The 16,777-nt window shown below is 42.9% G+C and overlaps 2 protein-coding genes across 17 annotated transcripts in view; one reads left to right on the top strand and one right to left on the bottom strand.

Moving 5' to 3' along the window:
* LOC137341129 (monocarboxylate transporter 7-like) overlaps window positions 1–435 on the bottom strand; it is a 33,251-nt gene extending 32,816 nt beyond the window's left edge. The window contains exon 1 of the mRNA XM_068004093.1: window positions 191–435. The gene's annotated coding sequence lies outside the window, so the exon portion shown is untranslated. The remainder of the gene's footprint in view (window positions 1–190) is intronic.
* The window catches only part of arsg (arylsulfatase G), a 125,579-nt gene that overhangs the window by 51,822 nt on the left and 56,980 nt on the right, over window positions 1–16,777 (top strand). For 4 of the 16 annotated variants that reach the window (XM_068004076.1, XM_068004079.1, XM_068004080.1 and 1 more), the window contains 2 exons: window positions 903–989; window positions 16,230–16,392. The exons of 2 other annotated variants lie outside the window; for them this stretch is intronic. The gene's annotated coding sequence lies outside the window, so the exon portion shown is untranslated. Of the gene's footprint in view, window positions 1–103; window positions 219–530; window positions 550–608; window positions 738–774; window positions 990–5,906; window positions 5,997–9,484; window positions 9,601–16,229; window positions 16,393–16,777 lie in introns of those variants that run through there. 10 more of the 16 variants (XM_068004078.1, XM_068004085.1, XM_068004086.1 and 7 more) reach the window with 10 other exon arrangements.

Below are 16,777 nucleotides of genomic sequence, written 5' to 3'. Positions count from 1 at the left end.
AAAAAACTAGAAATATTGTACGTCAGTCCCTCGATACAAAGTGACATTTATCGATTGGATGGGGGCACACGACGCTCAGGGCGGTCTTACTGAGGGTATAAGATGGTACAAAATGTATGTAAACCAACTTCAAAAGATCTGAACAAGAATCCGGGCACCGGATGGACTGACTCTGCGGTAACAGACTTGCCTTTTTTTTTAATGTCTCCCCCAGACAGGTAAAGTGTGTCGAGTCTGCCGGTGCCTGGTCGGATGCATTGACGGATTAAATATCTTAATACTGCTCCTATTTGTTCAATGTTGAACGGCTGGTGATGCGGTGATCCAGCCCCGAGTCCAGATTTTGACCGTCGCCTAATAATCTATGATTATTTACGTTGGCTCTCCTTCGGGCTGTATTATATACATATATACCGGCTGGAGCCGGTATCTGCGGCCGCGGGAACGCGCGCGCACACACACACACACGTGCGCGTGCCCCTCATTAACGCGCTGCGATAGGAACACGCGCGCCGACCGGGAGGAGTGGGGGGAGGGGGGCTCCTCGCGGTAAGCACGCGCCCTTCGGCTCTCGTGACCGCGCGCTGGAGGGTGGTTTAAGCCCACCTTTCCCGAGATCGGGAGCGAGTGTGCGTGCACGCGCGGTCGCCGCCAGGTTGGGCGGATTTATTCCAGTTAAATATTAAGAAACACCGGATCGACACATGGTTCCACCTTAGGAGGAAGTTGTTCAGGAAGTAAATTAGAAAGGAGGCGTTGACGAGTATTCTTCGGGGTTTAAACTGTCTTTCCCCTCCCTCCTTTTCCCAATTTAATATATTCATTATCTCCCAGAAGACTTTTTAGGTTTCTTTTAAGCTGCACTGGTGTCTGTTCACAACGACTTCTTCTCTCATATGCAGGTAGGAGCAGAAGAAGCCAACATCAGAACTGTGACTCAACTTCACACATTAGCTAAGGCTATCTCAAAGCAGACCTGTATGGTTCAGGTAAAAACCTGCCTTAATATCCAACAGTGCAGTTAGCATTCTTTATTACTTAATTTTAGAAAAAAAAGTAGATGTGAGTAAAAAATAGTGTAATGTCAGTAGAAAGCATTAATTGACTTTACATTTTTTTTATTCGTTCACGGGATGTGAGTGTCGCTGACGAGGCCAGCATTTATTGCCCATCCATAATTGCCCTCGAGAAGGTGGTGGTGATCCACTTCCTCGTATCCCTCTCCACCGACATCCTCCTTCCCCCTCTCAATTCCACTTCCTTCTGTGTCCGTTCCTGGAGAAAACTCTTCCCCAAGTCACTTACAATGGCACTTTCAAATTCCCAATTGTCTAGCCTTTGGCCCTCCATTCACCACGACATTTCTGCAGCTACCGATCTGCTCATTTACACTCTCACCCTTTGATGCCCTTGTCCACATTAAAACCATTACTCTCTCTCACCCTGGTCACCCTATGCATTATTGGGCCCTGCACTCCTCTGCCAAAACTGTTCACTATGCCAGGAGCATCCTGGAATGCAAAGATAAACCCCGGCTTCTCCTCTCAACAAAAAGTGCGAGGAGCTCATGGAATTCTTTGTCACTAAGATTGAAACCATCTGTTCAGCTGCCTCTGCTATTTCCCTCCCTTCCCGTAGCCCACCAGGCCAAGCTTCTCCTATGGTTCCCCCCTGCTCTAGCCCTGAACTCACAAGTTTCTCTAGTTTCTCTCCTATTTCCCCTCATGCCCTCTGCAAGCTCATCTTGACCGTGAGACCCACCTCCTGCTCCCTTGACCCTATTCCCACTAAACTGCTGACCACCCAACTTCTCTTCCTGGCCCATACGTTAGTTGTTATTGTTAACGGTTCCCTCTCCTCAGGTACTGTCCCCCTCCCCTTCAAATCTGCCGTCATCACACCCCTCCTGAAAAAATCCACCCTTGACCCCTGCCACAAGCTACCGCCCCATCTCCAACCTCCCTTTCCTCTCAAGTCCTTGAACGTGTTGTCGCCTCCCAAATCCATGCCCATCTTTCTCGCAACTCCATGTTTGAATTCCTCCAGTCAGGTTTCCACCCCTGCCACAGTACTGAAACGGCCATTAACAAAGTCACGTTGTTTAAAAAGGGAGAAAGAGATAGACTGAGTAATTATAGGCCAGTCAGTCTAACCTCGGCGGTGGGTAAATTATTGGAATCAATTCTGAGGGATAGCATAAATCGTCATTTAGAAAGGCACAGGTTAATCAAGGACAGTCAGCATGGATTTGGTAAGGTAAGGTCATGTTTGACTAACTTGATTGAATTTTTTGAGGAGGTTCGATGAGGGTAACGCGTTTGTTGTAGTGTACATGGATTTTAGCATGGCTTTTGACAAGGTCCCGCATGGCAGACTGGTCAAAAAAGTAAAAGCCCATGGGATTCAAGGGAAAGTGGCTAGTTGGAGCCAAAATTGGCTCAGTGCCAGGAAGCAAAGGGTAATGGTTGGCGGAAATGTTTTTGCGACTGGAAAGCTGTTTCCAGTGGGGTTCCGCAAGGCTCTGTACGAGGTCCCTTGCTTTTTGTGGTATATATTAATGATTTGGACTTGAATGTGGGGTCTTGATCAAGAAGTTGCAGATGATACAAAATTGGCCGTGTGGTTGATAGTGAGGAGGAAAGCTGTAGACTGCAGGAAGATATCACTGGACTGGTCAAGTGGGCAGAAAAGTGGCAAATGAAATTCAATCCAGAGAAGTATGAGGTAATGCATTTGGGGAGGGCAAACAAGGCAAGGGAGTACACAATAAATGGCAGGATACTGAGAGATGTAGAGGAACAAAGGGACCTTGGAGTGCATGTCCACAGATCCCTGAAGGTAACAGGACAGGTAGATAAGGTGGTTAAGATGGCATACGGGATACTTTCCTTTATTAGCCGAGGCATAGAATATAAGAGCAGGGAGGTCATGCTAGAACTGTATAAAACATTGGTTAGGCCACAGCTTGAGTACTGTGTACAGTTCTGGTCACCATATTACAGGAAAGATGTGATTGCACTAGAGAGAATACAAAGGAGATTTACAAAGATGTTGCCAGAGCTGGAGAATTTTAGCTGTGAGCAAAGATTGGATAGGCTAGGGTTGTTTTTCTTTGGAACAAAGGAGGCTGAGGGGAGGTTTAATTGAGGTAAATAAAATTATGACTGGACTAGATAGAGTGGATAGGGAGGACCTATTTCCCTTAGCAGAGGGGTCAGTAACCAGGGGGCATAGATTTAAAGTAATTAGTAGAAGGATTAGAGAGGAGCTGAGGAGAAATATTTTACCCAGAGGGTGGTGGGAGTCTGGAACTCGCTGCCTGAAAGGGTAGATGAGGCAGAAACCCTCAACTCATTTAAAAAGTACTTGGATGTGCACTTGAAGTGCCGTAACCTACAGGGCTATAGACCAAGTGCTGGAAAGTGGGATTAAGCTGGATAGCTTTTTTTCGACCGGCACGGACATGATGGGCCGAATGGCCACCTTCTGTGCTGTAACTTTCTATGATTCTATGAAATGACATCATATGCGATTGTGATGATGGTAAACTATCCCTCCTCATCCTTCTTGACCTGTCTGTAGCCTTTGACACGGTTGACCACACCATCCTCTTCCAACGCCCATCATCCAGCTGGGTAGGACTGTGCTCGCCTGGTTCCATTCTTATCTATCCAGTCGTAGTCAAGGAATTACTTGCAATGGCTTTTCTTCCTGCTCCTGCACCATTAGCTCTGGAGTCCCCCAAGGATCTTTCCTTGGCCCCCTCCTATTTCACAACTACGTGCTGCCCCTTGATGACATCATCTGAAAACACAATGTCAGATTCCACATGTATGCTGACGACACCCAGCTCTACCTCACAACCACCTCCCTCGACCCCTCAACTATCTCTCATTTGTCACATTGCTTGTCCGACATCCAGCACTGGATGAGCAAAAATTTCCTCCAACTAAATATTGGGAAAACCAAAGTAATTGTCTTTGGTCCCTGCTGCAAACTCTGTTCCCTAGCCACCGACTCCATCCCTCTCCCTAGCCACTGTCTGAGGCTGAACCAGACCGTTCTATTGGGATTATATATATACGGTCTTAGGGAGCCCCCGCTCTGCTACTTACTTCCTGGTTCCGAAAGATTCGAGTCGACCCTAATTGGTTACGGTGGCATGTACTTTATTATGAAGAACAGTTTGATACACACAGTATTTAAGCAACAGTTTACAGGATGGAAACTGGAGAGATATTACCCACTTTCACTCTGGGTTGGGCTCACAACTTGGCCTCTCGCCTCTCGCCTCTCGCGATCCTCACAGCCCCCACCCTCTTGGATACTGTCTTTTGCAGATTTCTTCCTTCTTTCTACACGGGCGTTGAGCTCGTGCCACTTTGTCCACCTTAACAACTTGTCCACTGCTTCTTGAGGGATCCCCAACAAAGATTCTTGGTTGAGCTGTGTCTTTATACCCTGTTTAGCAGGAAGTCCTGTGGTCAGCTGACTACCCATCCCCAGTCCAGAGAGTGAGGCAGACAGTAGTCCATCAGCTTGACAAAAGGATCTCACTTGCCGACACCAGGCTGACATCATCAACTTGCTGGGACAATGGCAAAGCCCTTACCCTCATCAAGAGGCTTAATGTTCCCTCATCAATATGTTGATGTTGTTAACAACATGGGACAATGGCAGGACATCCCACCCTGTTAGGAGGGGATGACTTAAAGTTCCCTCATTAATATGCTGACTGCTTGCAACTGTCTTAAGGGACAGCACCAGTTGTAAGCTTATGATTTATACAGCCTGTGGTTACAGATTATGATATATACAATGATATAAAACAATTATTTGATAGATTATGCAGATGTGTGTGTAATAACTAACAGTTTGCAATCTTGGCATCCTATTTGACCCTGAGATGAGCTTCCGACCACATATCCGCTCCATCACCAAGACCGCCTACTTCCACCTCTGTAACATCGCCCGTCTCCTCCCTTGCCTCAGCTCATCTGCTGTTGAAACCCTCATCCATGCCTTTGTTACCTCCAGACTGGACTATTCCAACGGTCTCCTGGCTGGCCTCCCATCTTCCACCCTCCGTAAACTTGAGCTCATCCAAAACTCTGCTGCCCGTATCCTAACTCACACCAACTGCCGTTCCCCTATTACCCCTGTGCTCGCTGACCTACATTGGCTCCTGGTCCGGGAACACCTTGTTTTTAAAATTCTCATTCTTGTTTTCAAATCCCTCCGTGGCCTCGCCCCTCTATCTCTGTAACCGCCTCCAGCCCTACAACCCTCCGAGATCTCTGCACTCCTCCAATTCTTGCCTCTCGCGCATCCAGGATTTTAATCGCTCCACCATTGGCGGCCGTGCTTTCAACTGCCTAGGCCCTAAGCTCTGGAATTCCCTCCCTAAACCTCTCCGCCTCTCTATCTCTCCTCCTTTAAGACGTTCCTTAAAACCTACCTCTTTGACCAAACTTTGGTCATCTGTCCTAATACCTCCTTATGTTGCTCAATGTGAAATTTTGTTTGATAACGCTGCTGTGAAGCGTCTTGGGACATTTTACTATGTTAAAGGTGCTGTATAAATACAAGTTGTTGTTGTAATGATTAATCTTGTGGCTCTTCTCTGCACTGCCTCCAAGCATTTGAATATCGCCCTTGTATTTCGGTGATCAGAACTGTACGCGGTATTCAAGGTGTGGTCTGACCAGAGCACTGTATGGTTTGATAAGCCTTCCTCTGGCTTATAGTCAACTATTTTGGCTGTGTTTTTACATTCTATTAACTTCGTTGACAACTTCCTCTGACTTATACTCAGCTGTTTAGGCTATGTGGTTCTGTGTTCTATTGACCTAGTTGATTGCTGCTTTGCATTGGTAGGACCTGTTTAGCATTGAGTTTACTAAGACCTCTAAGTCTCTTTCAACCTCATCCATAGCAATCCATTTCAACACCATTCATGGAGTGCATGTGTTGCAGTTGCACCCATTCAGTGAGTGGTGAGTATTCCATCATGCTCCTGACTTGAGCCTTGTAGACAGTAGAGTGACTTTGAAGGGTTAGGAGATGAGCCACTCATTGCAGAGTACTCAGCCCCTGCCCTGCTTTTGTAGCTACAATGTTGATATGGCTGGTCCAATTAAGCTTCTGATCAGTGATGAACCCTCAAGATGCTGATGGTAGAGGACTCGGCAATTGAAGTTTGGGGCAGGTGTCTGGACTTTCTCTTGTTGGAGATGGAAATGACCTGGCACTTAGATGGCATGAATGTACCTGTCACTTAAATGTCCAAGCCTGAATGTTGTCCAAGTCCTGCTGTAGGCTGGTATGGGTTGCTTTGTTATTGAAGGAGTTGTGACTGGAGCTGTGGGATTGTTAACAAGCAGCTCCACTCCTAACCTTATGATAGAGGGAAAGTTATTGATGAAGATGGTTGGGACATGGACACTTCCCTGAGGAACTCCTGCGGCAGTGTCCTGGGACTGCAATGATTGCTGTCTGGCAACCCTAACCATCTTCCTGTGTGTCAGTTATGACTCCAACCACTGAAGAGTTTTGCCCTACTGACCTCAGTTTTTCTAGGGCTCCTTGTTGCCTTACTTGGTCAAATGCTGCCTTGATGTTGAGGGCAGATACTTTCGCCTCTCCTCTGGTAAAATAAACTCTTATGCCCATGTCTGGATCAAAGCTGTGATGAGGTCTGAAAATGAATGGTGCTGACAAAACCCAAACTGAGAATTGGCAAACAGGTTATTGGTGAGTAGGTGCTGTTTGATGGCACTGTTCGTGATTCCTTCCTGCATTTTACTGATAATTGGGAGGTGGTTCATGGGGCAGTAATTGACCAGGTTAGATTTATCTTGCTTCTTGTCTAAAGGACATTCCCGGGTAATTTTCCAGATTATCGGGTATGCCGATGTCAAAGCTATACTGGAACAGCGGGGGTGGGGGCAGGTGCGGTGGCTTCTTTTTAGGTGCCTTAGATGACATCTGTCAGTATAGCCACTACGTAGTGCAACACTGACTGTCATTTTTTCAAAGTGAAAGCAACCCGCAGCAGAAGATGGCTCTTTTTCAGAATGGTCCTTTTCTCAAGAGTGCAGGGCCTCATTGATGGAATCCATGTGCCCATAAGGGCCCTTTTCAAGATTGCAATGGCAATGACGTTGAGGGCAGCTACTCTCGCCTCTCCTCTGGCAAAATAAACTCTGAATAGGAAACTGCTTGATTTAGTAAATGTACAGGTTGTATGTGACCATCAGTGCCACATCATGAAGTTAGATCCAAAGTACCCTGGAAGCTTCACAGTGCATTTATTCCACAGCAATCAAAAGTGCCATCCTTATTTAATGGAATTTCAAGACTAGTTGGATGGATCCAGGAGGACCCAGGTTACTCTTTTGAGCTGAGGCTCATCACACCAGTCTGAAATCCATAAGTTGCAGCTGAAAGAAAATATAAGAAAGCACATGCCCCTACAAGGATACAGACGGAGCATAGCAATGAATACAGCTCCAAATTTTACTGAAGATATCCACCTCCTTAAGCTTGTATAGTCACTCATTTTTATGTAAAAATGAAACCTTTTTTTTATATTTCTGTCACTCTGAAAAATATGTACAAATTTATACATTTCAAATATATTTCTATTTGTTCACTAATGCATTTCCTGGATGTTAATAGCCTGGTTTCTGTAGATTTTAATGGCAGCTCCATATAGCACAGTAATAGTTTCATTTATATTTATTAATAACTAGCAGATTTCCTGTGACATTGCTCACAGTGAGTCAGATGATGTGCTGTTTTATAACCAGAGTATTATGCCATGTAATGGACAATGTATTCGCAGGGGCACTGAATTATAGTGATGAAATGTGTGAAGTCCTGTTTTTATTCCTTGGTATTTTTGGACTAACAAGAGTGTTTTGCAGATTAAATTCAAGAACTTTGACCATTTTTCTGTGAAAACTTTAAATGAGTGTCCAGTAGTGTGGGGCTCTTAGATTTAGTACACTGGGAGCAGGTGGTGTTGGTTTTGATAGAACTGGAATAGTGGTGTTGGTTTTAGTAATACTGAGGGGGTGGTATTAGGTTTGAAAATACTGGAGGATGGTGCTGGAGCCTGCCAGTATGGTGGTGAAGAGGGATGGGCATTTAGGACAAGAGGATGAAAAGGTGGTTGGTGAGAATGGAATGGTACAACCACTATGCGGGTGGTGGTAGGGCTGAGTAGCAAGCGGCAGGAAGATATTGGCGTTTAGGATGGGAGCTGGAAAAGGGTAGAAGGAAAGCAAAGAATGTTGGAACGTGATGCTCCTTGGGATAGGAGGCTGTTAGAAGGAAGTGGTTAATGGGAATGGATGAGAAGGCATGTGTGTTCAGACCAGGAGTAGCAAACGGATGTAAGATTGTATGGGTGTGGGGGAGAAGGTTTGGCGCTTGGCATGGGAGGTGGTAGGATGGAGTGGTGAGCAGTGGGAGGGAATAGGTGGGGATAGATATCAGGAAGGAGGGGGTACAGTGCAGATTCGCCAGAATTATGAGGACAGGTTGCATAAACTTGGCTTGTGTTCCCTTGAGTTTAGAAGGTTGAGGGTTGATCAAATTGAGATGTTTAAAATGATGAAGGGATTAGATAGGGTAGATACAGAGAAGCTATTTCTTTTGGAATCCAGAATAAGGGGGCACAAATCTTAAAATTAAAGCTAGGCCATTCAGGAATAATATCGGGAAGCACTTTTTCACACAAAGAGTAGTGGAAATGTGGAATTTTCTCCCCCAAAAGGCTGTGGATGCTGGATCAATTGAAATTTTCAAGACGGAGATCGACAGAATTTTATTAGATAAGAATATCAAGGGATATGGAGCAAAGACGGGTAAATGGAGTTGAGGTACAGATCAGCCATATTATAGCTGAGATAGACAATTTATATACCAGAGCCAGGCTGTAGACAGTTTTCTTTCCTTCTAGCTGATTCCTTTTGATAATCAATTTGTTTTTGTTTCTCGCTCTCTTGCATTCACCCTCTTGTTAATCTCTTTCTTTACCTCATTTTGATATTATCTGTCTCCAGTGATATTTTTCTTTTTCTCTCTGCCTCTTTCACCTACCTCTGTGATTTTTTTTTTATTCGTTCATGGGATGTGGACGTCGCTGGCGAGGCCGGCATTTATTGCCCATCCCTAATTGCCCTTGAGAAGGTGGTGGTGAGCTGCCTTCTTGAACACAACTGAGTGGCTTGCTAGGCCATTTCAGAGGGCAATTAAGAATCAACCACATTGCTGTGGGTCTGGAGTCACATATAGGCCAGACTGGGTAAGGACGGCAGGTTTCCTTCCCTGAAGGACATTAGTGAACCAGATGGGTTTTTACGACAATCCAGTAGTTTCATGGCCACCATTACTGATACTAGTATTTTAATTCCAGATTTTTTTTTTATTTTTAATTAATTGAATTTAATTAATTAATTGAATTTAAATTCGCCAGCTGCCGTGGCGAGAATGGAATGGTACAACCACTATGCGGGTGGTGGTAGGGCTGAGTAGCAAGCGGCAGGAAGATATTGGCGTTTAGGATGGGAGCTGGAATTGATTCTCTTCCTGGTAAGCTACTCTCTGCACCCTTCTGATCTTTGGCATTCTCTTGTGTATGTGTCACCAATTCATTTTTGTCCAGAAAATATCAGTCATAGCACTCCACAGACAATGGTAGTACAGATGAACCAGAACTCGTTCCAAGGACTTTGGTGTTTCGTTTCCTCATGAAATGTGTATTTATGTGGAGGATTCGCCCAGTCATCTGGCTGTTGAAATGTATGCAAGGAGAATTTCTCAGATGGGTGATCGGGTCCCTGTGCTGAGTGCATTTTGTAAATGAAAGAGCGCCAGGTCTGTAAATTTCCACACTGATATAAAGTGCCAAGTCAAATTACCACTGCCCCACAGGATATCCTGACTCTATCCTTGTCAAATGTCATCCTGCAAACATTTGGACCAGATCTGATGGCGCATCTTGTAGTCTGCCTATGAAGATGAGGTGGAGCAGTATTTTTTTAGGGAGAAGATACTCCACAGGCTGAACAAAATTAGGAAATGGGCTAGATGTTGGACACTCCTGCCCTACACCATTCATCATGTTACATCTTTGAGTGAGACTGCTAAGTTGCAGGCCCGTGTTGCTCAGAACTTTGTCAACAGGCCAAACATGTATTGCATAACTATCGTATAGCTGATAGTGAAAAGAGACTTTCATTTCATCAGTCTGGATTGGATTCAAACTCAAATATGAAAAGATGTTGTGCTAACCCATTACAGCATCCAGTCCTCTGCACATAAATAGTTTATCAAATCTTTGTGATTTGACAAATTTCACCCATAAAATAAACTGCTATATAAAGAAACTAACTGTACTTTTTACGCTGAGTTATCTGCCTTCTAAACCTAGCCATTAAGTATTGTGCTGACTTTGTGACTGAATAACATCTCTGCTCTTGGTATATGCATGAAAAGATTTATTAATTCATTGGTGTAATAAGTTCCAAAGTCTGTGGTATTTTTGCAGTACCAGCCCTCAAATGGAAAAAAAAAATTCCTGCTTGGCCATTTGATTCTGGAGAAGGTGCTGATGTAACTATATTGTATTTTTGTGGCACCAGCAATCTAGTGGAAAAGGAAATTTCTAACTTGATTCTGGAAAGGGAGATGAAAGATGATGCAGCTCTATAGATGCAGTTTTTAAAATTCTTCATGTGTACTATAGTTTTTTTTGATACAGGATGTACAGAGGTCTTGAAATTCCATGTCGATTTCAGTGGTTCATCTGCGTAAAATTGGGGCTTTTTTGGGCACTAAAATGGTGTTACACAAAACATTACACGTGATTAACATTTGAAGTCCTATTAGAGCATTACTTACTGGTGTTACGGGGAAGTGTCACAGGGAAAGTGTCCCTATTTCTGAGAGAGACTCTCCGTGACACCTCCATCCACATGGTACAAGAGACATTTTTTGGAGGCTTTGTCCCACAGACACCTAGATGTCTTTCTCTCCCCTGTTTCATCAAGGAGAGTTTGCAGGTCTGACTTATTGGAGTTGTGAGCTCTTCTTTTATGTCTCTGCGCATTCCTTTGGCCCTTTTCTGGTTTCCTCTGTCAGCTGCTCCTTTGATAGACATACTCGAAAAGTGACACAAAACACTCAAGTACAGTCAAGTTACTCGACAGTGAAATGAATAAGCCAAGCACTTTACTATTTACCTGCTGCTGCAACCTTACGCCAGAACTGGCATTTTAAAGGCTGTACACTAATTTCCAAACACCACAGCACATTACTCTTGATTTACACAGAATGTACACCAATGACTCCCCCAGTGAATATACAAATGAACTGACCCACATCATTCTGGTGCAACTAGCTCTCCAGACCATTGGTAGGTGCAACTCATGTTTAATTGGCACAAATGCGGCACTACTCACCACATGGAATTTTGGGGCCATTATTTTCATCTTTATTTTTCATTCCCTTATTAACAAGCAGTATGCTATGGGTGGGAGGATGGGGCGATCTGGTCTGTGAACTTCTCCACAGCTACTAACCTAAGAAAGTTGGTTAATCTATTATTTAAGCTCATGTGTAGGTCCTTTTCAGACCATTTCATTATCCTTCTGCTTTGGCATCAAGCTCATAGCACTCTTTCCTCCTACTGAAACAGAAATCTGTCCATTTCTATTTTCAGTGCCAAATCTACATTTACTGTGTGCAGGGGCAGTCAATTGCTTTAATTGGTATGTAAAGACAGAATTGACATCAACGGGTGTCTTTTTGCCTCAGGTACTCATGCTGATTTTGGCACTACTTGTTGGGAGATGCCACATCTGCACCATGTTGATAATGAAACTGTTCCCTCAGTCTTTTGAGTCAAGACCAGCAGTATTTCTTTTTCCAGTTGTCCGGTACCTAGATACTCACTAAAAATGTAATTATTCAACTGAAAGGACACTGGAGATATCTTGCAAGACACAATGACACTGGAGTCGCATTCTTGCTCACTCTAGTTGTAGCATGATGCACCCTACACAATGTTTGCCAGAAAAAGGAACTGTTTATGCAACAATTGGTAGAAGTTGCATCAGAGCCTTGTGCACGGTTTTATATGCTTGACAGCACATGAGAAATGCATAATGTTCTGTTATGGTATTTCAACAAACAATAAGTGGCTGTGTGATTTGCATTTTTGTAATCCTGTATGCCTGATATTGCTTATTTTCAGCTGAATAAAGTGTTACTAGTTATGCGTTGCAGTAAAATTCTCTTGATGCTTTATTTCTCCTCATTAACATTGTAAACCCCTCTGCCTCTTCACCTCCTTCTCCTCCTTTAAGACTCCCCTCAAAACCCACCTCTTTGTCCAAGCTTTTGGTATCACATCCAATTTTTTGATTATGCCTTTGAGAAATATGAAGTTTTTACATGTTAAAGATGCTATATAAATGCTGGTTGTTGTTGTCTTGCACTAGGCACTGAGTAAATCTCCCAATTTTCCATATGGCCAGTCCGCCCCAGTTGTTGCTGACATTCTACAGTGACTGGAGCGTGCAGACTGAATTAGTATGCGCTTTTGGAATGCTGATTGTATAGAAGTTGGGGCAGTTGTTTGTATATCAATACAATCATGGGTCTGATTGCAAGCAACATATCCATAATACAGCTGGGACAGCTGTGTGGTATGCATATCATGAATCTCATTCTTTGGAATATCACTTGAATAAAAAGACCTAAAACAGGGGTAACAATTTTCTAAAATTTCTGTTGCTGTGCTGATTATTTCAATTTGATGGTGAATTCATGATCTTTAAAGTCCAGGGCTGGAGGCATGCCACTGCCTACTGTAAGCCAAAAGCACTTTTGATCAGTAAACATCCAGTAAAAAAGTACGGCAAAGAAAGAATACGCTTACACATTAGTTCTGGTTTTTGGGTATTTGGTAGCTTAATGGATGGTCTCCAGGAGGATGGTTTTGGAACTTTTTTCAGACTGGGCGTAGTTCTGTTTTGTTGTGATCATTATCTAAATCCAAAGATTCACACTTCTCAACCTCAAACTCAATGGTGCACATCAGCGTGTCTTACTAAAAACTAAAACCATCATTACAAACAGCTGTGTTGCAGCTTGAAAACCAAGCACGGTGTAATAATGCACTTCTCTGCTTTTATTTTATTCAGAATTCCACCTCTCACCATAGGCATCGCGAAAATACAAATGTGCATGCAAGCAGCATTATGAAGTCATCACATGAATGGCATAATGTACTGTTTCAGGTCCCTTGCATTCCTGTTGCAGGGAAAATGATCAAAGTAAAACAGCCCATAAAAGAGCTTAATGCAAAGAAGATAAAAGTTATTTTTTGATCAGATTTTCTAGCTTACCATTGTTTTCAACACAGAGTTTATTGTGCACATCTGCAATACATGCATCATGATATTTTATATTGTAGTGCAAGCACCAAGACGCTCAAACCCAGCTCATTGTATTTAGTGAATGAGGAGTGGAGGTTCTGGATCCGACTGCAGATTTTTGTAGACTCATGAAAACATGGAATACTGTCGAAACTGGAAGTGCTTAAGCTAACACTGAATACCTGAAATGCATTCACCAGCACTAACATCTCTCGCTTCGTTGAGCAGAAGATTTACAAAGACAAAGTTTTAAAATTAGAAAAAGAAAAAAATACTAATTAAGTAGATTAGCATGATTAACAGAAGACTGCATGGCATAGAAAATAATCAATTTGCAAAAATGTCAAGAAGTGCCATTATATCAAAAGTGCTGATCCCTTAACAAAAATGTTGTATATGCATTAAGATAAACATTACCAACTTTTGAAGCAAGGCAAGAAAATGAAGAGAGCAAAACAGGGCAAATATTACAGGGGAACAAATGCCATAATGTGAAAGGTACAATATTTTTACAAGTAAAAGCAAAATTGCAAATGTTTGCAAGAAAAAAACAGCAATAATTACTGTATTGACAGGTTGTAATTTAAATCTTTTTAAAGAAACACCTATAGATTCAGTCTGTGTTAGGCTTGTAGGTTCCAATACTTACCTTTGACAAATCAGTTAACAGTTTGCTGGATGCCCTGGCCTTTTCAGTGGTAAAAGAGTAAATCAGTAATCTGTGAGAGATACACCGAAAGAGTTACACACACATAAGGAAGACAGAAGAGATAAAGGAAGTGATAAACTTGCAGAAAGAATGACAGAAGTATACAGATGACAATGAGAGTAAATGTTTGAGAGCCACACAGAAAGAGAAAGAGTGAAAGACAAAAATAAACATAGATATGAACTAGAGCCCAGCTAATGAAAGGGGCAAAAGCCAAGGACTTATGTCTGTGTTCTGAAACAATGCATCCATCAAGATTAGCCATAGACTAAGCTCCAATACTGGGATTAATTAGGTGAGAAGATGCTGGGCCTTGTGCTTAGCAGCAGAGCCTAGACCATGTGACCAGAGGAGCCATGGATGGGTAGTGGTTCATGAAAGGAACAAAGGAGGTGCTTTACCTTTGAGTATTAAACCCATAACTTTTTATCCATGAGCAATGCCATGGGATATTCCCTAAACAATATTTGGTAAGCTTGACTGCCAAATTGAAACGTATAGGTCTATAATAGGTACAATGATAAGCAGGGAACCTGCTTCTAGGTCAGTGGCAATATATAAACAATCATCGGGGGATGTTATCAACTTGGCTCATTTGTTCCAACATTATTTCCTGCCTCTCCAATATATTCCGTAGCCTCTGTTCTTTACTTTTCCGGGCTGGAGTTGAGACCTCATCATGGTGGAGAATGGGAGATGTGGGCCCTGTGTACTAACATACAATACTATAGGATGTTGATGCATTGATGCACAGAGCTGTCTTAATCCAACAGTTTAACAAAATAAATCTGATAACTTTCTTATAAACTGTAATGCAGACTAAGGTGGCAATAGAAGGAAGACTTTCTCTCAAACCAGTCAATGGAAAATAGCTCATTTCGAGAAAGTTATGTACTGCCTGAATCAGTAATTCTTTGAAATCTTGTTCCCATCCGGGCCCATTACCAGCAGCTGGTTGGCACAAAACATTCCACACATGGATCATATCGTGCACCAAGAAGCTGGAGCGTGCTGCGCCTTCTCCCACCCCGGGCAAAGCTATGGTGGCATAACCAAAATCCATCAGGGACCAATAGAGTAGGCAAGCACAGCAGTACACAGTAACACCACTTCAACTCCCTGGATCCGTCTCCAGGGTCAAGCCACTCAAAATCACAATGTAATATATATCAACGTGTTGTAAGCAAACAACCAAACAAAAAAGCTAATGCAGAGGAGCCACCAATGCTTATTCCATGCTGATAGAATGATATGTTTCATTCATAGCACTGTGCCATTAGAAAATATGTCCTACAGTTTTGGTATAAAAGTGCACCCATAGTTCTCAACAAGTAAATGTAATACTTCATGTTCACCTTGTATATTGTGGTTTCTGTGAGTATCCGTGCAGCCCAGCGTGAAAGACTTGGGGGCAGTTTTGAGTTTAGGCAGCGGAAGGAGCCATTTTGAAGGCCCAGCCTCATTTTCTTACTACAGGTTGTTCACCAATCAGCAGGGTGGGAATTCTGGTGGCTCTGGGAGCTGAACTGAAGTTTTATCTGCAATGGGGGAGGGGGGTCATGGACCGGCCGGCAGTGGGCTGGAAGGTTTTGTTGAGGCCAGGAGGAGCATTCATAGTCTACCAAGTCCTTTTTATGACAGGCCTGTAGTGGTATCTTTAAGAACCACTGGTTAGACCACTCTACCCGTTAGTAAAAAAATTGCATATTAGCATATTGCAAGTAGGGCCCCGCCTGTAACAGGTGGACGCTTGGGCCAACTTGTAGGCCCCAATAGAAATACCAGTGTACGGAAACAGGGCAGTAAGTGTATTGCTGTGATTTTCAGGGAGCGACCACCCTATTTCTGCGTTTTGTATGAAATTCCTTTGCCTTCTCTCTGCTGTATTTAAGTGGCTTAATGCCTTTATTAAAATAGCAAAGAAATTTCATTTTAGTATTGTCTTTACTAACATCTTGTTTAATTTCTCTCAAAGACTTAGTAGCATTGTAGACAGCATTTATTGTAATGTCAGATATAGTGCAGTCTTATTTAAGGCAAATGGTACTAAAGGGGATGCATTTCCATAGGGGCTGTCCAGCTCATCTGTCGTAACTTCAGTGGAAGAATCACGGAAACCCCAGAAAAATTGCGTAAACAGTGCAGAGAGAGCACTGCGTGGAAATTTTACCCCTAAAAGGGCACATGGATAGAGGGTGACTGAAAAATATAAAAGAGTACAAGTAAATGAATGTAAGTAATGGTGTGCCCCAAAAATCTGTATTGGGACTCTTTGTTTTCCATATACTTAAATGATTTAGACATGGCCATGGAAGGAATATATATTATCAAAATTTGTTGAGGGTATAAAGTTAGAGGGCGTGGCAATCTATGAGAGAGAAAACAACAAACTGCAAGAGGACATAGATGGGGAGTGGGCCATGTGTGGTAAATGCACTTCAATGAAATAAAAATGAAGTGATATATTTTGGGGAAAAGAAATGGAGAATTGAAATATACTTTAAATAGTAAAATTCTCAAATGGATTGGGGGGAACAGAGAGATCTAGGATGCAGTTACACAAATCTTTAAAAGCAGGATTGCAAATGGAAGAAGAATAAATAGGATTTTATATATG

Source organism: Heptranchias perlo, chromosome 23 (genome assembly GCF_035084215.1).
Source record: "Heptranchias perlo isolate sHepPer1 chromosome 23, sHepPer1.hap1, whole genome shotgun sequence".
In the NCBI taxonomy this organism is placed as follows: Eukaryota; Metazoa; Chordata; class Chondrichthyes; order Hexanchiformes; family Hexanchidae; genus Heptranchias; species Heptranchias perlo.
The sequence above is the reverse complement of the archived record's forward strand: the minus strand, read 5'-3'. Positions and strand labels throughout refer to the sequence as shown.